This window comes from Spermophilus citellus (genome assembly GCF_964194105.1).
Source record: "Spermophilus citellus genome assembly, chromosome: 17".
NCBI lineage: Eukaryota > Metazoa > Chordata > Mammalia > Rodentia > Sciuridae > Spermophilus > Spermophilus citellus.
The window spans coordinates 5,061,157-5,086,526 of NC_138199.1; the positions used below are offsets into that span (position 1 = coordinate 5,061,157).

The following is a 25,370-nucleotide window of genomic DNA, read 5'->3' on the forward strand; positions in this document are numbered from 1 at the left end:
GACATCTTCAAACCCCTCCCCTTAAAAAAAAAAAGTGCTATTTACAAAAAAAAAAAAAATCCTACTACTTTTACTTTTAAATGTACCAAATATTTCTGATTATATAGAAGGACTAGATATTCCACATAAGAACCTGTCCACTCTGCACACAGCACTGGTAAATAAAATTGCACACTTAGCAATGGTTAGAATCTGAGGCACCTTGTAATATGACCATTTTGTTCTTGAACCTTTCCCTCCTCACTTCCTTCTCTTGACTTTCTTTTTTTTTAATTTTTTTTTAATATTTATTTTTCAGTTTTCAGTGGACACAACATCTTTATTTTATTTTATGTGGTGCTGAGGATCGAACCCAGCGCCCGGTGCATGCCAGGCAAGCACGTTACCACTTGAGCCACATCCCCAGCCCCCTTCTCTTGACTTTCAATCCAGTGGGCAAGCACAGACATATGTAACACTTAGAGATGGATGAACAAATTCCTACCCAGAAATCTTTTACAGATGACAAGTTTTCCTATGAATTTCAACACAAAATGTACCAAGGTATCAACTTTGCTAACTACTTGGTCATATTAGCAACCTCTTTAACATCTAGAGACTGAATGTTGAACAATTGGGATTTATTTGTCCATTTTATATACTATATACACAGCAAAACAAAATGAATAAAGCATACAGAAAAATGATGCCTGGAAATGGCCAAATATAAACACATTTTTTTTTTTTTTTACTGGATCCTGAGGATTGAATCCCAGGGTGCTTTACCACAGTCCTTTTTATTTATTTATTTTTTTAATTTTGAGACAGGGTCTTGCTAGTTTGTAGAAGCTAACTTCAAGCTTGTTGTACTCCTGTCTCAGCCTCCCAATTAACTGGATTACAGGTGTGTGCAATTGTGCCCAGCCATATTATTTATTTTATTGTGGTAAGAACACTTGATATGAGACCACCCTTCTTAACAAATTGTCAAGTGCACAATAAATTATTGTATTCTGGTGGAAAACCCTGACTTTTAAGAGATTAGAATTTATAGATGTATTTTAGAATAAAAAGCCAAAATTATGCACCATAATCTTTAAAAATGTAACTATTAAATGATTTTAAATTAATCATACCATATTTCATATATTTATAAGAGAGATCACATTGTTTATAATCTTAAACTCTAGGACAGACTCCAGAGTTTTTCCACTTCTTTTCTTTTCTTTTCTTTTTTTTTTTTTTTTAGTTGTAGATGGACACAATATCTTTATTTATTTATTTTTATGTGGTGCTGAGGATGGAATCCAGTCGCTGCCTCACATGTGAGAGGCAGGCATTCTACCACTGAGCTACAGCCCCAGCCCCTCATTTCTTTTCTTACTATTTTTGTTAACAGAAAACCTAACTTAGAATTATAGGTCATCAAGAATGTTTATAAGTGTTTTGACTCTGATACAGCTGTACATTCAGGGTAAATATGGACACAGAGATTATAGTAATTTCTTACTGAAGGTCACTTTCCACAGCTGAGGAAACAAGCATTTTCTTGCTTAAAAGCTGGGAGGCTCTGCGTTTCTCTCTGACAATGGTGAGTGGATCCCTCATCTATTCTTTGATTCTGGAAAATGTTTCTTTGTATCATTTCGAAGCATTTCAGTGTAGTTTTTAAATATGCCAATAATATATCAAAAATTCATTTCCCCAGTTTGTGAAGGAAGTCAAACTCATGAAGATTCAGCTATCTGCATGGCAGTTTGATCATATCAAGATATCCTGGTCTGGAGCTATAACTCAGTGGTAGATGCTTGCCTCACATGTGTGAGGCATTGGGTTCAATCCTCAGCACCAAATAAAAGTAAATAAAATAGGGCTGGGGATGTGGCTCAAGCGGTAGTGCACTCACCTGGCATGCGTGCAGCCCGGGTTCAATTCCCAGCACCACATACAAGATGTTGTGTCCACCGAAAACTAAAAAATAAATATTAAAAAAAAATTCCCTCTCTCTCTTAAAAAAATAAAATAAAGTAAATAAAATAAAGGCATTGTGTCTATCTAAAACTAAAAAAAGAAGAATGTTTAAAAAAGACCCTAAGATCTTGTCAATAAAAATCATGATGTTTTGTCTAAGACTCAGGCTGCCCCAAATATGATTACGAAAGTATACTACTTGAGTCACCTAGTCTTCATCAGTATTATCACTGTTATGAAGAAATAGTTTTATGTCATGCCTCTTTTTTTTTTTTGTAGCTGTAGGTTGACAGCATATCTTTATTTTATTTGTTTATTTTTATGTGGTGCAGCGCATAAAAAGGATCGAACTCAGTGCCTCACGTATACTAGGCAAGTGCTCTGCCAATGAGCTATAGCCCCAGCCTCTCATTTCTCATTTTAAATATCTGTGTGAACACCTTTCCCCTTAACAGCCAGTGTGCTTTGTCTGAGAAAGCAGACACTGGTACCCACTGTACATACTTCACACTGAAAAGATAGATTGGCCATAATCTGCAAGTTTTTTTTTTTTTTTTTTTTTGTAGTTGTTTTTTGTACTAGGGATTGAACTCTCAGTTGTAAAGGAATACTTACCAGGGAGCCACATCCGCAGTCCTTTTTATTTTTTATTTTGAGATAGTGTCTTGCTAAGTTGCTAAGGGTCTCAATAAGTTCCTGAGGATGGTTTTGAACTTGTGGTCCTCCTTTCTCAGCCTCCTGAGTCTCTGGGATTACAGGTGTGCACCACCACACCTAGCTTCATAATTGTTTATTTATAGATACCAAAATCCATACTCAAGTCCCTTATATAAAATAGTATAGCATTTGCTTATAACCTATGCATATCTTCCCATATACTAGAAATCATTTCTAGATCACTTATAATATCTGATATAGTATAAATATAGTAAATAGTTATTGTACTGTATTGTTTAGGGGAATACTGACAAGGGGAAAAAGTCTGTGCATGTTCAATACAGGTGCAGGTTTTTTCTTTTTTGTTTGTTTGTTTGTTTTAGTTGTAGTTGGACACAATACCTTTATTTCACTTATTTATTTCCACGCGGTGCTGAGGATCGAACCCAGGTCCCGCCTGTGTTAAGCGAGCGCTCTACCACTGAGCCACAATCCCAGCCCCAGGTGCAAGTTTTTTAAAAAATATTTTCAGTCTGCAGTTGGTTGAATCTAGAGATGCAAAACTCATGGCTATGAAAAGATTGGCCATACTACGTGAAGATTAGATTATTACAATCATCAATTCTTCTCTGAGGAAGATGTGGTGGCACGTATTGACATTAAATGCAGTCTCTTTTATCCTACAGAGCTACTCCTTTTTTTCCCCATCCACCATCAGTGTAGATCTTTGGGCTCTCTTTTCACTTTGTAGTTTGATCCTCATAATGAGCTTCAAAAGCAAAAGGTGCTTGATTGCACAGAGGGCTCATTTAGTGGTAAATTGAAATTAACTTCTAGTGTTCATATGCAATCACAGTGCCTCTTACATATGGCATGCCGAACACTTCATGTTCACAGTGGTGTTTGATAGAAAAGCTTTTGCTAATGTCTTGTTCTTTGTACTTTTTGACAAAAACAGCTATTATTAACTTAGAGATCTTCCAAAGAATGTTCCATTACCATGTGTTTTTTCAGTACCAGCTTTTTGTCTCTAAGGAATGCAACTTTGAATGATGTCTCTGTAGTGGGGGTTCTTTTCTTTTTGGTAATGAAATGGATTGGTTCTGCACTGAGAAACATTATTCTACCCTTAAGGGAAACCTTGAATGATTTACCAAAGAGGCCACTGTATAGCCATGCTTCGCTAACAAGAGGGACTAAGTCTGGGAAATGTGTTGTTTAGCCAACTTCACTGTCGTGCAAATATAATAGCTGGTACTTAACACAAACACAATGTCACTAGGCAATAAAATATTGTAGGACCACTGTTATATATGTTGTCCATCACTGGCCAAAATGTTAGTATGCAACGCATTGACTATACTTTGAAAGTGACTATGATTTTAGAAGTCTCATAAAAGCAATAGGGCACTGGTTTGATAAATCCCAATTTTTCAGTATTTTGCTATTATGCTTCCAGCATAGCACTGGACACACAGGGCTTGTATCTCTGCAGCTTGCATTTGAGTCCTGTTCAATAGTGATCCTAACAATTGTTAAGATTTCATATTTATATTACTCTCAATGTGACTTTTATACTTCAAGGAACCATTTTGCTATATATCCACTTTTCTGAACTGATGTAGCACTACAAAATAGAAAGAGATGAAAACTGAATTTCAGTAAATATGATTGCACACATAAATAGCAGCACGTATATGTTATAAAAATAGATTTGGGGGCTGGTGTTGGAGCTCAGTGGAAGAGCACTTACCTAACATATGTACGGCACTAAGTTTGAGCCTCAGCACCATGTAAAAATTAATAAATAAAATAAAGGTATTATGTCTATCTACAGCTAAATTTTTTTTTTTTAAAAATATATTGTGAGGGCTGGGGATGTGGCTCAAGCAGTAGCGCGCTCGCCTGGCATGCATATGGCCCGGGTTTGATCCTCAGCACCACATACAAACAAAGATGTTGTGTCCGATGAAAACTAAAAAATAAATATTAAAATTCTCAAAAAAAAATATATTGTGAAAAAGCAATAACAGACTTGTCAAGTTGAACCACATCCTTTAAATCAAAGGCTAGCCATAGAAAAATGACCAGTATTTATAAGCTAGTATAAATTTTAATATTAATGATTACATTAAGAGTATAATATGTCAGTGAATATAATTTTGCATCTCAAATTTGTGAAATATATATGAACAAAATTGTTTGTTTCTTTTGAAACAGAAATTCCCAGCTTATCCTTTTTTTTTTTTTTTAATACCAGGGATGACCCAGAAGGGGTTTAACTACTGAGACACATTCCAGCTCTTTTATTTTTTTATTTTGAGATAGAGTCTCATTAAGTTGCTGAGGACTTCGATAAGTTGCTGAGGCTGGCTTTGAACTTGTGATCCTCCTGCCTCAGCCTCCTGAGTTGCTGGGATTACAGTCATGCACCACCATGTTTGGCTCCAGCATATACTTGATATACTTCTGGGGGCTTTCATATGGTCTCCAGCAACATTTGGGCCATAATCCCCAAAAATGTTTCTGAACAACATAAATCCAAATGTCATAATCTTTAAACATAAAAATCCCTAAATTCTAAAATTCTGAAAATAGAACTCTGAAAGAAATAATTTAAAAATTCTTTAAAAGACACTTATATTCTTTAAAGGGAATTTATTTAAGAAACACATAAAAACATGACTGAACACTTCATAGGACACTTTATACAATAAAGTCTATACTAATGATAGTTGTGTGGATATAATAGTTATGGAGAAATAGATCAAAAGCAAAATGTATGGACATATGTTATTATATTGGGTAAGTTTGTACACCCAGCTTTATTGCTGAAGTCATTTGACATACAAACTAAGTCTTAATTAAATTGCTCACTAATCCCTTCCCCAGAATTCACCTTTCTACCCTCTACTTTTTTTTTAATATTTTGTTTTAGTTGGACACAATGCCTTTATTTTATTTTTATGTGGTGCTGAGGATCGAACCCAGGACCTCACACGTGCTAGGTGAACGCTCTACTGCTGAGCCACAACCCCAGCCCCACCTTTCTACCCTTTTTATAATAACCTTTTATCCCTCCAATGAGAATTCAGGTTTTTAGAATTTCAGCTTCCAGGATTTCAATATTCAGTATTTTATTTTTGGGGGATTGTGATTTCTGGAGTTTTAGACTTCAGAGATTTTGATCTTGCAACGCTTCAGCATTCAGGATTAGGGCATTTGGGTTTGTGTCGTTAGGGTTTAGGATCAGTACCACTTCTAGCCTCCAGCAGTGTGTGCTTTGCGCCGCAGTCAGTTGGTGATCTGGACTGTGGTGGAGGCCATTCTGATTCACTGAGGGCTAGCGTGCACTTGGTAAGTCCTTAAGAGTATAAGCTTTGGGAACCTTCTATCCTCAGTTGCTGTCACCCATTTAGCACAGATCATCACTTGGGATTATTGTCCCAACAATGCCTACTAAGACACTGGTTTTGTTCTCCCCCCCCCCCCCACATTCTTTTTGAAGGTCTTTAAGTTGTTCCTCTTAACTGATCAGATAAAATTTTGTAATGCTTTCTATGATTTCTTACTTTGATTCTATTTTTCTTTCATTTATTTAGCAATCATTTACCAAGGGCTTGCTAGGCACTCTGTGAAATAGGACAGTGTTTTGTCTCACAGAACTAGTGCTTTGCCTGTGTGGTTTTCTCCCATATTATATCTAGTCTAGTTTGCAGACAATTTTTCTATTTTTTAAAATTTTTCTTACCTGCTATGTTTCAGATCCTTAAACTACTTTAACTCCATGTTCTCATTTCAAATTTTGTTCCTCAATCTAAACACACAGTAACAATTGTGGTATTAATCCTTTGCATACGGACTTAAAAGTTCTATTCTAAACTTTTCAGTTACAACACACAAAAATGCATTTTTATAAAAATTCAAATATAAAAATAAAGTAAAACATGAAAAGTCTCTCTTCACAATCTCCACTCCGCTTACCTCCCCCATGAGCCATACCCACAAACATATAAAAGTGCTTATTTCCTACATTTTTGATAACATTGTTATCTCTTTTTAAAATATTGGTCCATATGAAGAGTTTTTAAAATGCCTTGTTGCTTTAGCCCATGTTTGTTGGCTACTAGGTAGGCTAAGCACCTTTACACATGTTTGGTCATTGTATTTTTACTTTTATGAGTTGCTTTTTCATATCCTTTGCTTTTATTCTGTGGACTGTTTGTTTCTTCTTGAGTTAATTTTGGTAATATGTGTTTTCCTAGAAAATTATCGGTTTCGCCTAGTTTACAAATCCACATATGCAATTATGTCCTTGTTCTTGTTTCTAATTTGGATACCTTCTCTCTCTCTTTTTTTCTTCCTTGATTAGATTAGCCAGAGGGTTTTTTTTTTTAATATCTTGTTTGAAACAGCTTTTAGTTTTATTAATCTTCAATTAATGTTTTGTGCCTCATTAATTGCTGCTTTCTTTATGCATTTCTCCCTCCTACTTTCTGTGGTCTTAGGGAAAAGACCCTTTCTGGGAACAAAAAAACAATTGTTGGGGGTTGGGGAAACAATTATTAACATCGTTCCCATTCACACATGACATTTCTTCGCATCCTCCCAACCACCATCACAAACCAGACATTTCAGAATCAATTAAGAAATAAGAGATGAGTCAGGAAGTAGACAGATTGAAATCAAACTATCAGCTTTATTCATAATAAGGCTGAATCGAAGAATAGTGATTGACCTGTAATCATAGTCAACCTAAGGACCCTCCACCTCTGAGTTAAAGTTAACTAAGAAATTCTTAGCATAAATGCTTCAGGATGGCCAATAAAAAGCCAGTTAGAGATGAATAAATCAATTACTTAAAAACACTCAGGGCCAAATTGTCTCAGGGGAGGTCAATTGTTCCTTTTTTTGCGGTACTGAGGATTGAACCAAGGGTGCGCTAATACAGGGCTAAATTTCTGCCCCCCCCACCGCATTTGAGACAGTATCTTAATAAACTGCACAGGCTGGCTTCATACTTGTGAACCTCCTGCCTCAGCCTCCCAAGTCACTGGGATTATAGGTGTGTACCACTGTACCCAGTTCATTTCTGTTTGGAGACCCAGATCAAAAACAAAGAAAAATGAGTTGGTGGTCCATCATGGGTAGCTAATGGAGTAGAGCCAGATTGGTGGAAGGAGATAACCTTGGAGTTCAGAGTGATCAGGAAGGTATGAGATCAGAAGAGGAGGATCAGGGACTTTGGTTTCACATGAGCATATGAGCCAGGTGCAGAGGGAGTTTGATTGTAGAACTTCTGAAGGAGGAGCATCTGGAAGTCAGAGAAGAGCACTGCACATCCTGAACTTGATGATAGGACAGTTGAATAGGTGGCACATCCTCAAGTGAGATAGAACTTGTGGGGGACTGGGGCTGTGTCATTCTTGAGACTATTCCGGGCTCTTATTCTTTCCTGAAATTAGTTTAACATCTGCTTTGGAATCAAAAGGGTAGCTACTTTCCTATTTCTGGCTAATTAAACAAATGCAAATCGAGTCAGCCCAGGAGGGAAGTTCCGCGTGGGTGGCAGGTGTACAGCATTAGAAGCTGAGAGTGATCTGTTCTGAGTGGGAGGATACCAGGAGGGTCTATCCATGGAGCCAGATGGTCCTCTTTTCTCCCTGGATAACCTCCCAAGGTCATGACCTGTGCTGTATGAACTCACTTGGCACAACTGTAATGCTTTAAAAAAACAACAACCCCTCAGCACATTGTGACTTCTAAACACATTGTGACTTGTGACAAACTTCTTGTTCCAAGTCACGCATTCCAGAAAGAGCCTTGCCTTTGTGTTCTCACAGGGAGGACACAATGAACCTTGTCTCTTACCTTGTAAGGAGACTAGCTTCACTAACCATCCCTTGCTCAGTGTGGTCTGTTTCCCTCTGTAATTAGTTTTCTCTGCGTTATTTCTTACAGTGAAATGGTATGCTTAAAACAAAATTAAAGTCATCTAAAGAGATGGTTTGGTTAATATACAAGTGAAGTTCCTCCTAGTAGAAATGGGTGTTTCTAGTCAGAATTTATAGATATTACAAAGAAGAGCAATACTGCTAGACTTTGGATCTTAAATGTTCCCCAAAGGCCCAAGATAGTGCTGTTGTTAGATGGTGGAACCTTAAGGGGTCTAGTGGGAGAGCTTTCAGATATTAGGCTTTGTTCTTCTTTCTCTCTTTTGCATCCAGTTCATGAGGTCAGCAGTGTTGCTCTACCACATGCTCCCACTATGATGTGCTTCCTTGCCACAGTCCCAAAACCAATGGGCCAATCAACCATGGACTGAAACCTCCAAAACTCTGAACCAAAACAAACCTTTCCTCAGTTGTTATCTCAGGTATTTCGTTACAGTAACAGAAAACTAACACAAACATATATCTATATTCTGCGCTTATGTCAATTTTCAGATTTTATTTAGCATATTGTTACGTTAATTATGATCTGCTAACCTATTACATAAATAATTTCCATTTATACCCATTTTCTGGTAATAAACACTGACTTTGTTGCTGGCTAGACGAAACTTAAAAACCCATGAAGATTTTTGCCTTTTTCTGCTCTGGTGGGTGTATCCTGCCTTCCTAGATCATTACAAATTCTCTTAGATACCCCTCTGCTATTGTGTTGGAGTCCTGAAAACTCTTACTTTGACAATTTTTATAAAAATTAGTCCAACATCTGTTTGACACTCATTCAGAGTCACTTTCATCTTTTGACTTTGTCCTAGTTATTTTTAGGGTTGATAAATTTATTTTCCAAGAGCAAAACAGCATTTTTAAGCCTTGATTTCTGGCCAAGATTTAGGAAATTCTTGTTCTGTGAAGAACTGGCAGGTTTCCCACTGAGGCACTTATAAACCTAGCCCACACAGAGATTTCCTTCAGCTGTAGAACATTGATCTGAGGGTTGGCCATCCAGACACCTCCCAGCCTTCATGAAAGTGGACATGTCAGTGTGTCATTGTAGATAGTCATCTTCTTCTGTTCTTCAGGAATCCAGGAACAGTGATTTCAAAGTCTCTGCAAAAGAAAACTCATCCAGGGTTTAATTATTCCTACAATTAAGAAAGCCTTCCTCAGTTGAATTAAACTTACTTTGTTCATTAAAAGTCATGACATTTTTACAAAGAGTCTGATGCATTTTGTTATGATTAAGTAGGATTTTAAAATTTCTAAAACTGTTACACGTTCATTGTTGATACTTTAGAAAAATTTAAAGAACACAAAGAAAACAGAAATTTCTGACTGGTGCCGTGAGATACTTCTGTAATCTCGGTGACTCTGGAGGGTAAGGCAGGAGATTGCAAGTTTGAGGCCAGCCTCAGCAATTTAGGGGGACCCTCACCAATTTAGTGAGACCCTATCTCAAAATAAAAATGTTTAAAAGGATTGGGGATGTAGCACAGTGATAAAGCATCCTTGGGTTCAATACCCAGTATCAAAAAAGAAAGGAAGGGCTGGGGTCATGACTCAATGATAGAGCGCTTGCCTAGCATGTGTGAGGCACAGGGTTCGATTCTCAGCACCACATATAAATAAAGATCCATTGACAACTAACTAACTAACTAGTTAACTATATGTGTGTGTGTGTGTGTGTGTATACATATATATGAAAGGAAATTGAAATTTTATATTATCTCACCACCCAGAGATAACTTTTAATTCACCAATTATTTCCAGCCTTTTTTCTATGCCTAAATGTAAATGTAGCTCCTACAGTATATACCATTTACAATCTGTATTTACAATCTGTCATCATTATTCTATATCATCAAATATTTTACAGTATCACTTTTAAATTGAGATTTAATTCATATACATGTGTCATAGAATTCCAGTACACCATAATGTAACCAGTAAATGCAACCAACTAGACCTTAGTTCCTTTGTTGTTTTGATAATTGAGGACAAGCTCATCGCACTCGCTCATACAGTTTTGTATTTTTCATAATCATTTTCTTAGGATCCATTTCTACAAATGGGATAACTGAACCAAAGGCCATGCGCAGACGTGTGTCTCATCTTGCCATTGACTCTCACACTGAGCTGCATCCCCCATCCTTTGGATTTTATTTTGAGAAAGGGTCTTGCTAAGTTGCCACAGCTGGCCTTGAACTTGCCATCCTTCTGCCTCTGCCTTCTGAGTATCTGTGATGACAGGCATGTGCCATCACATCTGGTCTGGGTTTTTCGTTTCTTTTTTTTTTTTTTTTTTTTGGAAGGGTCTTAATTTTCAGAAGTTTTGAATTTGAATTTTCAAGTAGTTCCATCAGTTTTTTCTTTACTCTGCCTTTGCATATAGGCTCAGCAAGGTCTTCATACCTTGATCGGTATATTATCTCCTGTATTTTCTTCTGGTTCTTATAATGCTTCTTGTTTTTTTCCACTTATATCTTTATTTCATGAGAACTTATTTGGATACATAGTGTGAGTAGGAGTCTATTTTCTTTTTGACAAGTGATTAGTCAATTTTATGAATGCCATTTTTTTAAAAAAGAAAATCCATTCTTTATCTTTGAATTGGTGACACCGTCTTTGGGCCATCTCTGTATTCCTGAATTATACCATTGTAATGATTATATTTTTTGGTTCTATTTTAATATCTTACTTTTTTTTCAAGAATTTTCTTTTGTAGAGACTAAATTACCTCTAAATCTTCTGTAGGAAAGAATTATCAGTTCTTCTAATCTGAATTTCAGGATCTCTGTATAAATTTTTTTCTTCATACTTCTAATCCCATTAGGATTTTTCTTAGACTTATAATACATTTATAAAATCATTTGTGAAGAGTGATTATCTGGTTGGAAGAATATGGTATATATATATATATATTTTTTTTTTTAAAGAGAGAGAGAGAGAGAGAGAGAGAGAGAGAGAGAGAGAGAGAATTTTCAATATTTATTTTTCAGTTCTCGGCGGACACAACATCTTTGTTGGTATGTGGTGCTGAGGATCGAACCCGGGCCGCACGCATGCCAGGCGAGCGCGCTACCGCTTGAGCCACATCCCCAGCCCTGGTATATATATTTTTATCTAGTCTTTTTTGTCATACAGTGAAGCATCATGGAGGGTTCTTTGTGGATAACTCTATTATTCTTATCAGATTTATTCATAGATAATATATATTTTTTTCTTATAAGTAGAATCTTTTCTAGCATGTGTGTAATTTACTATTACATAATTTAACACAATACTCATTTTAGAAAATATAGTGTGAATTTTAAAACTTACCTACAATGTGAAATATAACCACTATTAATATTTTGTGGGTATCTTCCTATTAATAGATTTATGGTCTACTTGGGGAAATAAAACATCATAGGAAAGACTTGATAATCTAAGGCACTATTAGCTGATGTGCTTATCCTTTTTATCTGCCCAGCATTTTTTTTTTTCTTTAGGAAACTGCTCTTTTTATAAGTAGTAGGGCTGCCAATTACCCTGGTCCTTCTGCTCTGCCACTGGGTTGGGTATCCCCCTGGGCTCCTCTGGGGAGAGCCTCTGTTGCCGGGTCTTGCATGCTAAAGACCTCTAATCCCAAGAAAGGATGGCCTATCCCTAGAGCACCTGTGTTCAAATGATGCTGATTTAGGAAAGCGAGGCTGAGAAGTGATTAAAACAATTTCTGATGACATCATTTAAACTCGGCTTCTAGCTGGATTAAAGCCAGTTTAAATTCACCCCTAGACTTTCCAGTTACTCAAGCCAATAAATTCTCCATTTTATTTAAGATGCATTGAATCGAATTTTTTTTTTTTTTTTTTGGTATGGGGGATTGAACTCAGGGACACTCGACCACTGAGCCACATCCCCAGCCCTTTTTTGTATTTTATTTAGAGACAGGGTCTCACTGAGTTGCTTAGCAACTTGCTGCTGTTGCTGAGGCTGGCTTTGAATTTGCAATCCTCCTGCCTCAGCCTCCGGAGCCTTTGGGATTACAGGCATGCTGCGCCATGGCTCCTGGCTGGATTTTTTTTTTTTTTTTTTTAGTTGCATGTTTGTCATTGGCACAGTCTCAGCCACTATCACCTCTCCTGTCTGTGCTGTGGTGCCACAGGCTAGGGACTTAGATCCCTGTGTACTCCCAACCTCTCCCAGGCAGGTAGATTTCCTTAGTGAGAGCAGATCCACTGCATTGTGCTTCTTGCCTCTTTCAAGGCAGAGGGATGGCCATGCGAGGCAGTACCATTGACCAGGTGAGCCACGTGGCCACTCGTGTTGAATACCCTGGCAAAGGAAGGCCTCTCTGAGCTGCCTGGCCACAGCTCTTTATGTGGTCTGTCCTTTAGAAAGCCAGAGTCTGAGTGCGGGTGGAATCACACTGGACGTGAGGCTCCCTGGGCTTATACCACCTGCCATGGAAGAGCTGCTTGGCTGATATCACACCCATTATCTAGCCAAATAGCAATGAAAATCCAGCCTGTGGCAATGACTAAGCTTACCCTAGACCTGCTGACTAGAGTTCTTGGTGCATGTGGCTAGACCATTGTTTACTGACCTTCATAAAAAAAAATCTCTTCCACGTGTTTTCTGTGCCATGTCCTCACTCCCTGTTCAGTGGATTCCATGGTCATTAGGACTTACCATAGCCCATCCGTAGTAGCAGGAGATGTGAACCCCAGGTTTTATGAGGATGCCCATATAAGTTGGGAGCTCTCTGAATTCAAAATTAGGTATGAAGATATTTATTTAGGATAAATAAAGAAATCACAACAAATCACTAATGACTCAGAGATTCAGTTCCCTGTCCCTAGTACCCCTTTTGTTAGTTCGCCAGAACCCCTGCTTTGACATCCCCCCTACACCTGGAATACTCTATATTTGCTGCACTCAGGGGGGAAGTGAGGAGCCCTGTGGCTTCAAGTAAACCCATTTTTGGAGGTCAGACTGGTTTTGGGGGAGTGTCTTTTGTTGTTTGTTCCTGTTCAATATCTTGGGGAGCAATCAGCAAGAAGCTAGCCAGCCTACATCTTTGAATCCTTTTGGAGAGGTGCAAATTAAGTATTTAGGACCCAGTCAAAAAGAAATATGATTTTGCACTGTGCGTATGGCGGGGGGGTGGGGCTGATGAGGGAGAGGCCAAGGAAGAAGCAGAGGCGTGGGGAGCAGAGCCCGCCGGCTTCCTGAGTGAAGCCTTGCTCAAGCGCTCTCTGAATGTGGTTTTCCTCCCAGGCCAGCACCCAGCCCAGAATAGTGCGGCTGACTTGCTGATTGAGGTCAGCAACTCCTGAGAAGCAGAGAAGCCAAGGGTTTATCAGTAAGTATATAGTTGGTTATTTTTTAAAATGGGGATGGAAAATCTTAGAAGCAGCTCTATCTGGGCTTAGGGATCCTTCTGCTATAGGCACAATGTCTAATGTATCCCATGGACCCTGGTGTCACTAAAGCAGCATCAATGCCTTCTTTTGGGGTGCGTGGTCTGCATAAGTTCATGCTACACACTGGCTTCAGCAGGGAGTGGGGAGTACTGAAAATGGATTTAAAATTCATCTTCTGATATCTTGAGGGAAAAAAAAAAACCAGTCCTTTCTCACTGTTTATCCTTTTTTTTTTTCCATCTTGCAAAGTAAGGATGATTCATGCTAACTTCAAGTTAATGTATAAAGTTCTTGGAAAACAAGTCCTCTCTCTATGATACTAATTAATTACTTGTAGTGTGAAGATCTGTTTTCATAAGCCGGGTGTCTCATAAGCTGCTACTGTATATTCTTATTGTCAAGAGTCTAATGCAGAAAATCACCTACTTGAAGGTGCTTAGCCCACATGAAGGTTTAACAGTTTGTCTCCCCTTGGAGGAGATCCGCAGGTAGAATGCAACGTGGCTTCTTGTCTGGCAGAGGGACTGATAATGTCTGAGTGCTCAACATCTGGGCAATAGGCTGTGGTAGGTCTGAAATTTGATGTTCAAGCAGCCCTCGATGGCACAGTTTCAAAGCAACGATATGACAAAGATAGTGGCTTTTCTAGGAAGTTACTTGTTATACTGTTTCTGTTTATAAAGTATCCCCCCAAAAGGCTCAAGATAAATTTGACATTACTTCCTAACTATTCTGTTTCCTAGAAATGTTTTCTAGTCTTTGGTTTTGATCTCCTTTTCCCATAGACTCTAATTTCTCACTGAAATAAAATATCTTTCTCAGTAAAACAGGAAGGTCATATCTTATTTGGAAAGCATGACCTCCCCATTTCTTTCTCAGTGGAGTACGAAGGTTAAGACATTTATTTGTTGCCTCTGCTGTAGTAGACATCAACATGGTTCCTTTTTGTTCCTTTACAACTCCATTCCATAGACACCATATTTTTATGTGGTTCTTTTTTAGATTAGCCATGTTTCACTTCCTTTAATCTTCCTTCTGTGAAGTGAGTCAACATGTCAAGTACGGTCTAAACCGAGGAACACCCACAAAATAAACCATAATAAACTTTATTTTGAAACTCTGAAATATGAAATAAACCATTGCATGTGAACTATCCTATTTTTCCCCACTTCGGTTTTATTTTTTTTCAAATACATTAAGTTGTTTAAAATGATAAAAATGACATTTTTGAGCACCCTCTGTGAAGACAGGTACAGCATTCAAACTCTTTACAATTATTATTTCACTTGATTCTCACAGTAGCCCCTTTATAACCTTCACTTAGGTGAGGAAACAAAGGAATGGAATGGTAATGCAACCTTACCATGGTCAGACAGGTGGGTGGACAAGAGAGTGGGATAGCCAGGACAGGAACTTGGGTCTCTCAGTCCAGACCTTGTGGTCTGATAGAGCATTTTAGCAAATTTGGAAGTTAGAGAAAACAGTGACTCAGTCTCACACCCTAAAACAACTTCTAAAATTTCTATAATTCTTTCTACTTGTACAACTAGATTTTCTAGCACAGGAGTTTTTAATGTTATTATATAGTTTCACAATTATTTTAAATGATGCATAATGTTCTATTAAGTGATTGTCCCATAAATAATTTATTCCTTGTTCTTAAAGATTAGGTTGTGGGCTAGAGTTGTGGCTGAGTGGTAGAGTGCTTGCCTGGACACGTGTGAGGCACTGAGTTCAATCCTCAGCACCACATAAAAATAATAAATAAATTAGGGATTGGGTTTGTGGCTCAGTGGTAGAGTGCTCACCTAGCATGCATGAGGCACTGGGTTTGATCCTCAAAACCACATAAAATAAAGATATTGTGTCTACCTAAGACTAAAAACTAAGTATTTAAAAACAATAATAATAATAACAAATAAATTAAATAAAGGTATTGCATCCATCTACAACTAAAAAGATATTTTAAAAAAAGATTAGGTTGCCTGTCTGCCTTCCTTCCTTCCTTCCTTTCTTTATTTTTCTTTCTTTGTTTATTTCTTGCTATTATAAATAACTATTTTTAGCCATAGAATGTTTCTCATATTTTTTGGGCTTTATCTGTAAATTTGCTGATGTGGAATTGCTGGGTAAAAGGGTGTGAACTTTGTTTATGTGTACGCTGGAGATTGCCCTTGTACGTGTGTGTGTGTGTGTGTGTGTGTGTGTGTGTGTATGTTTTGAGGCTAAGCAGGCACTCTGCCACTGAGCTATATCCCCATCTTGGGCATGAACTTTTTAATGAAGATTGGTTGGTATCTGAGTTATCTTCTATCCACACTGTGTAAGAGAGTAACAGTTTAATTTCATTCATTCTACCAGTGGACAGAACCATGGGGAGGGACTAGGTAAAATAGGGACTCTGTTTTGTCATTTTGCATTTTTTTCAATTTAGTTAGGCTGAACATTTTTTTTTCATATGCTTGTTTACAAGTTGCACATTCTATTTTGATCATTATTTTAGGATTTTAACGTTTGATTTTGACTTTTGCTAATTTGTATTGTCTTTATTATTTTTTTTTTTGAGAGAGAGAGAGAGAGAGAGAGAGAGAGAGAGAGAGAGAATTTTTTTTAATATTTATTTTCCATTTCTCAGTGGACACAACATCGTTGTTTGTATGTGGTGCTGAGGATCGAACCCAGGCCGCACGCATGCCAGGCGAGCGCACTACCGCTTGAGCCACATCCCCAGCCCCTTGTATTGTCTTTAAATAATATGTATTTGCCATATTTTTTGTCCGTTATTTCTCAGTCTGTTGTTTACCTTTTAAATGAGTTTTTAGGATGTGAATGTGGCTCAGTGGTAGAATGCTTGCTTAGCAAGTATAAGGTCTTGCATTCAACCTCCAGCAATACACACAATTAAAAATAAATAAAATAAAAATAAAAATGAGTTCTAAAAGAAAACCCCACTGGGTGCAGTGGTGCATGCCTGTAATCTCAAGGATTCAGAAGGCTGAGGCAGGAGAATTCAAGTTCAGCTTAGGCACTTTAGTAAGACTCTGTCTCAAAATTTAAAAAGGGCTGAGGATGCAGCTCAGTGGTAAAGTGCCTCTGGGATTAATCCCCAGTACTAAAACCAAAAACCAAACCAAACCAAACATGCAGCTGTTTAACAGTTTTCCACAATAAAATCTCCTTTTTCTGATTCTTCTTAGTTTAATATCTAGGTTCTTGCCATTTAAGGATTCACTTTCTTCTCATATTCACTTTAGTAGATGATGTGAAAGTAAATTGACTTTTTAAAAATGATGTTAACCTCTTTTTCCACTATTATTTAAGAACAATCCTCAGGTTCTCTAATATTTTATAATTTCATCTTTTTATACCTTCAGGGTTTTTTTGTGTATTGCCTGTCTATGTGTAGGAGCTATTTCTATGGTATTATCACATTGTGGTAATTTTTGTGGCTTTTATAATATGTTGAAAGAATGAATAGTGTGGAGTAATATTGAGTCAAAATAAGGCTCTGCTTAAGACCTTGGGCCCAGGAGGCAAATGGCTCAGCCTTAAGTAACATCTTTGTCCCTTCATCTTGCTATCTGTGAAATGGGGGTAGTAACAGTGTCTATTCCACAGTGTTTTGGGAGTGAGGAAACAAAAGCTAAATTAAAACATACATACACACACATTGAGAAAATATCTGATGTATGCAGATGTATATAGGGAGTATTTGAAGTATAAATACATATGAATTTTATACACATAAATGTGCATTATGAAACCTTTCATGAAATCTTGGGAGACAAGGAAGGTTGTCATAAGCCAAAAAGGAAAAGAGGGAAATATTTGATTTTCTGTAGTTAAAACACAGTACATTATAAAAACAGGCAAGTGCAGACAGAAAGAAATACATGTAACACACATATCACAAAGATTGCTATTCATAATAAGTGAAGAATTCCCACAAATCACTTAGAAACGTATTAACAAAAGAAAAATGGGCAAAGGTTATAAGCAAGTAAATCCCAGAAGAAAAAGGCCAATAATTGTGTGATGTTCAACCTCAGAAATAATCATGAAAATTCAAATTCAAATGCTAATTACATATCACTTCCCGTGCAACAGATCCGCAAAAAAAAAAAAAAAAAAAAAAAAAATTGAAAACATAAACAATATTCAGTATAAAGAGAACATATGGAGATGAGCACTAGCAAGAATGGGAACAAAACTTTGGAAATCTTTTTTTCTATAGCAAACGTATAAAACCTATCAAAATGCAAAATGTGCATATCTTCAATATATCTTAGAAAATATTATACATATTTTAAATAAGAATATGCAATGTAACCATACTTATGTTTAAATTTTTATTTACATTAAAAAACCTAAACTATGTATTTTTATTTGGGTGTGTCTGTGTGTATGTATATAATATTTAAAATGTACTGGGTATGTGATGTCAAGCTGTTTACTGGGTAGCCTCTGGAAAAGGGAAGTAGAATGATGGCAAGGTCATTTTTTCCTTTTGTTATGTGTATGGCTGTGTTTAAATATTTTATGAGTCTGTATTTTTTTTTGTTTGTGAAACATAAGTGATATAAATAGGCATTTTTCCAAACCCACAGGCAAGATGGTTTTTGGGAGCAGGATCCTAGGTGTAGAAACTCGGGGTTGGGAAAGTAGATGGCAAATTTTAGGAAAAGTGAGCATTTGGGAGGCAGTATTTTAAGATTTCTTAAAGGTTTTAACTTAGGTTTTAGGGGAAAAAAAAAAGGGCAAGGAACTTTTGAGAACACTCAATCCCATAGGAGCATGGAGGAAAAATTGTTTTATTTATGGGTGGTGACCTCTTCCTAGCTTCCGTCCCTGTTTTCAGGCTTTGGTGTGGTGTCCCCATCTATAGGGCTTATAGACACCCTCTGGAGTCATTGTGTTCCTCCAGCCTTGTTCATCCTATGTTCCTTATCTCTATTTTAAAAAGCCATCATCTGAGGTCCAAAATAGCCCTTTCTCCAATGTCTTAGTCCTTTTTCTGTTGCCAAAACAGAATTCCTGACACTGGGGATTTTATTTAAAAAGAGGCTTATTCTGCTTCCAGTTTTAGAGGTTGAAAGTTCAAGATCAGCTGGCCCCCCATATGTTCAGCCTCTGATCCTCACCTCTGGGTACATCACAACATGGCAGATGGCATCATGGCGGGAGCCCGGATGAGAGGGCGAGATCACATAGTAAGACGGAAAGTCCAGGGAAACTCAAGGGGCAGTCCTGCTCTGCAGGAATTAACCATGATCCCTTCCATGAGTGGCCCCTCCCAATCATCTGGCCTCCTCCCACGAGGCCCCCGACTTTTTTTTTTTTAAGTTGTAGATGGACACAACACCTTTATTTATTTTTATGTGGTGCTGAGGATCGAACCCAGTGACTCACATGCCAGGCGAGCTCTCTACCACTGAGCTATCACTGCAGCCCCAAGGCCCCCACTCTTAAAGGATCCACCAGCTCAACACCCCCACCACCCTGGGGATCAACCTCATACAAACCTCATACACATGAACCTTCGGGGGCTACTCTCAACCCAGACCCAAACTATAGCATGCAGTTATATATCTAGCATCTATCTAGGACCTAGTCTGAGCCAGGCAGTGTGAGGCCCTGGGGAGACAAGGGTGAGCGAGAGAGAGAATATGCCAGCCTTGGGGACCAAAACACTAGTAGAGAAGGGACAGTAAACACTCTAATGAACCCCATCACTGCTTATGATCATAGCTGTGAAGCTACCGTGAGGGGCTTGTGATGGAGAGTTGTAGAGGAGGGCTTCTTTGGAAGGGAGGCCAGGAGGGCCAAAAAGCTGAGGCTGTTCTGAGAAGCACTTGCAGGCAATGTCAGCGTGTTTTTGAGGCCCCCATCTTGGCGCACATTCAATCACTTCTCACCTCACGCTAATTCCATCGCCCCCATCTCTCCTATTTCATCTCCTCCTCTGCATTCCTACCGCCCTTCCTTTCATTGGGACCACTGTTTCCTAGATTTTAGTCATTTAATTCCTCTTTTCACAGTTGTTGCCATAGCCTACTACCAACGTGTATTCAGTTCCCTAAAATCCAGTTACCTTCTTAATGTACTTTAAAAGGAAGTTCTGTGGCTGACTGCAAATGAGAAACAGTGCAAACCAAATGATGACAGTTTTACAATGATCCTTAATGAAGGAGAGCGCTTTAACCTGGTGTTAGGCATAAACAGGGTAGCTTTGATCACCAAAGGGGTGCTACCGATGGGAGAGAAAAGACATGTATTAAGTTTAGATGGTTAGCAGGCAGAAAATGACTTGGTTGTCAGTGAATTCAGGAAGGACATTGCAGGAAAGAGATGAGAACAAGAGGAAGAGACTGCAGGGCATTTATTTCTTTTGTACAATTGTAAGAGTGGGTGAGGTAAACCAGCAAAACATTGCAACTTGGGGAATCAGAGGGTCCCTCTGAGGCTGGCTGGGCGAGAGCCTCATCTGGTTGCTGCAGTAATGGGTCTCCTCCTAATGAGAAGAGCCACAAGTGCCTGAAGTAAATGACCCTGGGGTATAGGAGTTGGGGAGGGATCACAGGTAAATAAGGATGAGATCCTGGGGGCTTGCAGACCTCTGGGGTATCCACCTGCTACTGGAACTTTTGTTAGCTCTCTCTTCTTTTTTTGCCGGGCAGGGTGTGAGGGTGCTGCCAGGGATTGAACTGAGGTGCTTAACAACTGAGCCACATCCCCAGCCCTTTTTTATATTTTATTATAGACAGGATCTTGAGGAGTTGCTCAGGACCTCACTAAATTGCTGAGACTGGGTTTGAACTCGAGATCCTCCTGCCTCAGCCTCCCAAGTAGCTGGGATTACAGGTATGCACCACTGCGCCCGGCTAGCTCTCTTTCTTTTTCTTTTTCTTTTTTTTTTAATATTTTTTAGTTTTAGGTGGACACAATATCTTTTTATTTTTATGTGGTGCTGAGGATCAAACCCAGTGCCTCATGCATGCTAGGCAAGCACTCTACCACTGAGCCACAACCCCAGCCCAGGCTCTCTCTTCTTGATGGGGTCTGAGCACATATACAGGAAGTCCTCCTGGCTTCCTCTGTGCCACCTGGTAGCCTCAGCATGGAGGGGGGGATCCTAGGACAAGCATTTGGTACAGCAGCTTTGGTGAAGTAGTTTGGACTACTGAGACCATTTGGGCATTTCTTTGGCCTTCCCTGAGGGGGCCTGGGCCCACCTGCAGAGCCAGGGCAGGTAAGGGGTGGTGGTCCCCTGCACCTGAAATCGTGAGCCAAATCATGAATCTTTCATGAGGTTCCCCTGCCAAGGTGGCCCCTGCAGAGCAGGAACGTTAAGTCCTACATACTTGTGTTTCTACCTCCTGCCACAGTATCTCCTTCCCTTGCTTTTCTGTTCTCTCTGCCTGTGGATGTCTCTCTTTTCACTTCATTCATGCCTGTTACCCTGGGAATGTCACCTGAAGGGTCTTTCCCTCCTTGACTTGGTCATATCCAGTCTCGATGAAATCTTGCATTTTCACTGTTGACATTGTGTCTTTTGTGGTTATTGACTAGTTCCCTGAACTGGACCACAAACCTCAGGTAGGGAGAGATGGGGTTTGCCGATCCCTGTATCCTGGTGCTGGCCACAGTGCCTGAGATACAGAAGGTGGTCCAAAAATGTTGGTTGAGCAAACACAAGAGTGAAACGGTCCCCAGCTGTCTGGTTGTGTAAACAAGTGAGTTCCCATGACTCCTCTTAGGGTTGACTTCTCCTCTCCCAGTGCAGCAAAGCACAGGGAATGACGGGAAGACCAGGGCCCCCGGGTAGAGGTGCAGGGCATGTATGTGGACCACAGTTGGAAGGTCGGATTTTATTCTGAGGAGCCTGGAGACCCACTAGAGGGTTTGGAGCAGGGGAATGACAATATCTGACCTATATTTAAAAGGATGACTGTGGTTCGTGTGGAAAGATGAGCTGGCAGAGGAAGAGGGGTGAGTAGAAGGATGGAGGTGAATCAGAGGATGGTCCCTGCATCCAGAAGATGATCCAGGTAGATTTGGTGTTTTAGTCAGTTTTTTTTTTTTTTTTTTTTTTGCCTCTGTGAGCAAAAAAACCTGACAAGAACAATTTTAGAGGAGGAAATTTTTATTTGGCTTATTATTTCAGAGGTCTCAGTCCATATATAACCAACTCCACTGCTCTGGGCCAGAGGTAAGGCAGAAGATCACAGTGAAAATGCAGAGTGGAGAAAAGCAGCTCAAGATATGGCCAAAAGGAAGAGAGAGAACTCCCCTCACCAGGAACAAAATATATACCCCAAAGACATGCCCCCAGTGACTTACCTTCTCCAGCTACACCCTTCCTTCCTGTAATTACCACCCTTCCTATAATTAATCCATTCAAGTGCATTAATGCACTGCCTAGGCTAAGATGCTCATAACCTAACCATTTTACCTCTGAACTTTCTTGCATTGTCTTACAAGTGAGCTTTGGGGGATTCCTCACACCTAAACCATAACATTTGGGATCTATCCTGAAGAATGAGCTGCTGATCATGGTGGTTATGGGCATCAGGACTCCATTATATGTTCTTGCTCTGATCAACAAGAGAGCTATGCTGTGGTCCTAAGTTTCCCATTAGGAAATAAATAAAATCCATACAGAAAGCCACTACAGGTACCTTCCCCACCCCTGCGTGTCAGCAGTGTGGCCCAGGTGGCAGCAGCTGGCAGGCTTGCTGACACCCTTGTCTGTCAGGTGTGTGTGCCACTTCCTGTCAGGATGCCTAGAGAAGCTGCCATGTTCTTCCTCCCATTATAGATAATACCTAGCTGCCGCCAACCCTAGAGGGAAGAGGCACTTTTGCCTACAGAATAAACTCTAAGATCTTTCTTTAAACTATATTTTTAGTTGTCGGTGGACACAATAGCTTTATTTTATTTATTTATTTTTTATGTGGTGCTGAGGATGGAACCCAGTGCCTCACAGGTGCTAGGCAAGTGTTCTATCACGGAGCCACAACCCCAGTGCAAAGCCTAAGATCTTTAACCTGCCATTCTGGACCTCCACAATCTTCTGCAAACCCATTTTCCCCAGGGCTATTGTGCACTACATGCCATGCTCATCTCCTACTGCCCCCTGAGCCACCCCAACATCCATACGTTGGCATTGCTCTCTTGCCTGCCTCTGGATGTGCTCTTCTCACCTGGAATGCCTTTCAAGTCCACATCTTGCTGTCCCATCCTTCCTTCACAGCTGAATTAGTGTTCCAGGGCTTGCATAACAAAGCAGTATAGACTGGATGTGCATTATCTAAGCCATCAGTCTTAAACATCAGAAATTTTTTTATTTTTTTTATTTTTTTATTTTTTTCCCCCCCACAATCCTGGAGGCCAGAATTTCCAGATCCGGGTGTCAGCAAGTTAACTCCTTCTGAGGATTCTGTCTTTTGTTGGTAGGTGGCATTTTCTCACTGTGTAGTTACAAGGTCTTCCATCTGTTACGTCTGTGTTCCCATCTCCTTTCATTATGTGGCCATCCATTATTCTGGATTAGGATCCACTCTAAAGACCTCATTTCACTTCAATTACCTCTTTAAAGATCTCTCCAAATATAGTCACATTGTGAGGTACTGGGGTTCTGACTTCAACATTTGACTGAGGCTCATATGAATTTGAGCTTTGCTCTAGTTTCACTCAAGTTCTCCTGCATCAGCTTCCTGTTCTCATGCATCAGCCCCTGAGTGGATTTCTTTCCAATGCTGATCTTTGTCTTTTGGTATTCATTCCTTCATTCACCTGAAATATCATCAAAAGACCCTCAAAGCTATATAAACTCCTGGGCTATATCGTGACAGTGCTGACCACACCAACTTTATCTGCCACAGTGTATCCTGTCCATTTAATTTTTAATGAACCCATCAAACAAAATTTCTGTGCATTTCCCACGTGTAAGGAATGGATCCAGATGCTGTCTGTGCATGAATGCAAAATGAATCAGATTTGGTGCTTAGAATTAGTTGGAGAGGTGATATTTGCATACCCTGTCATACATAAGGTTAAGAGAGAAAAATGCTTGGAAGGCATATCAAATCATGTGTTCTTTTCATAGGTGTGGGGAAGGTAGTAATCAGATAAGGATCTAGAGAAGAGGTAACATTTGATCTGGGATGAAAAGATGAATAAGAATTGTGCATATAGTAAGCAGCCTTTGAATTCTGGCTGCTTTCACTTAGCATGATGCATTTAAAATTCATCAATTTTTTAATAGGATATTTTTTTAAAAAGAGAGAGAGAGAGAGAGAATTTTAATATTTATTTTTTAGCTCTTGGCGGACACAACATCTTTGTTTTTGTATGTGGTGTTGAGGATCGAACCCGGGCCGCACACATGCCAGGCAAGCGCGCTACAACTTCAGCCACATCCCCAGCCCTAAAATTCATCAATTTTTTAATGCATATAAGTAGCTCATTCATATTTTTTTAGCTTTTAAAACATTTCATTATTTTATTATGTAGCAAAGTTAAGGATTAAACTCGGGACTTGTGTTAAATAAGTATGTGCTCTCCCACTGAACCACAACCCTAGCCCTATTTTGTATTTTATTTAGAGACAGGGTCTCACTGAGTTGCTTAGCACCTCGCCATTGCTGAGGCTGGCTTTGAACTCACAATCCTCCTGTCTTAGCCTCCCGAGCAACTGGGATTACAGGCATGCACCACGGCACACAGCTCACGTTTAATTTTTAAGAAACTGCTATGCTGTTTTGCAAAATAGCTGTACCATTTTGCATTTCCATTAGCAATATGTTGATGTATTAGTATAACCATCACTTTAAACATTTATCATTTCTTTGGGTTAGAACATTCAGAATCTTCTCTTTGGCTATTTTGAAATATGCAATGCATTATTGTTAACTATAGTCACCCTACTGTGCTATAGAACAACAAAATTATTCCTCTACTTGCTTCATGGCCTTTCTAACACTTTTTTTTTTAATTTTTAGCCATTCTAATAGGTGTATGATAATATCTTCTTCTTGTGGTTTCAGTTTGCATTTTCTTAGTGACTAATAATGTTGAGCATCTTTTCATGTGCTCATTTGCCATTTGCCATTAAAATATCTTCTTTTTTTGGGGGGGGGCATACCAGGGATTGAACTCAGGGGTACCACATCCCCAGTCCTATTTTGTGTTTTATTTAGAGACAGGGTCTTGCTGAATTGCTTAGAGCCTAATTTGCTGAGGCAGGCTTTGAACTCCCGATCCTCCTGTCTCAATCTCCCAAGCTGCTAGGATTATAGGTGTGCACCATCATGCCCAGCTCAAATATCTTCTTTGGTGAAGTATGTGTTTAAATCTTTGACCACTTTTTATTGAATTGTGCATTTCATTATGATTATTGAAACTA

General features: G+C 39.0%; 1 protein-coding gene across 11 annotated transcripts in view; it reads left to right on the forward strand.

Annotated features, from left to right (window-relative positions):
- SPECC1 (sperm antigen with calponin homology and coiled-coil domains 1) overlaps window positions 1-25,370 on the forward strand; it is a 280,506-nt gene that overhangs the window by 29,653 nt on the left and 225,483 nt on the right. For 4 of the 11 annotated variants that reach the window (XM_081270148.1, XM_081270152.1, XM_081270141.1 and 1 more), the window contains exon 1: window positions 13,703-13,902. The exons of 5 other annotated variants lie outside the window; for them this stretch is intronic. The gene's annotated coding sequence lies outside the window, so the exon portion shown is untranslated. Of the gene's footprint in view, window positions 1-13,702; window positions 13,903-20,723; window positions 20,825-25,370 lie in introns of those variants that run through there. 2 more of the 11 variants (XM_081270151.1, XM_081270144.1) reach the window with 2 other exon arrangements.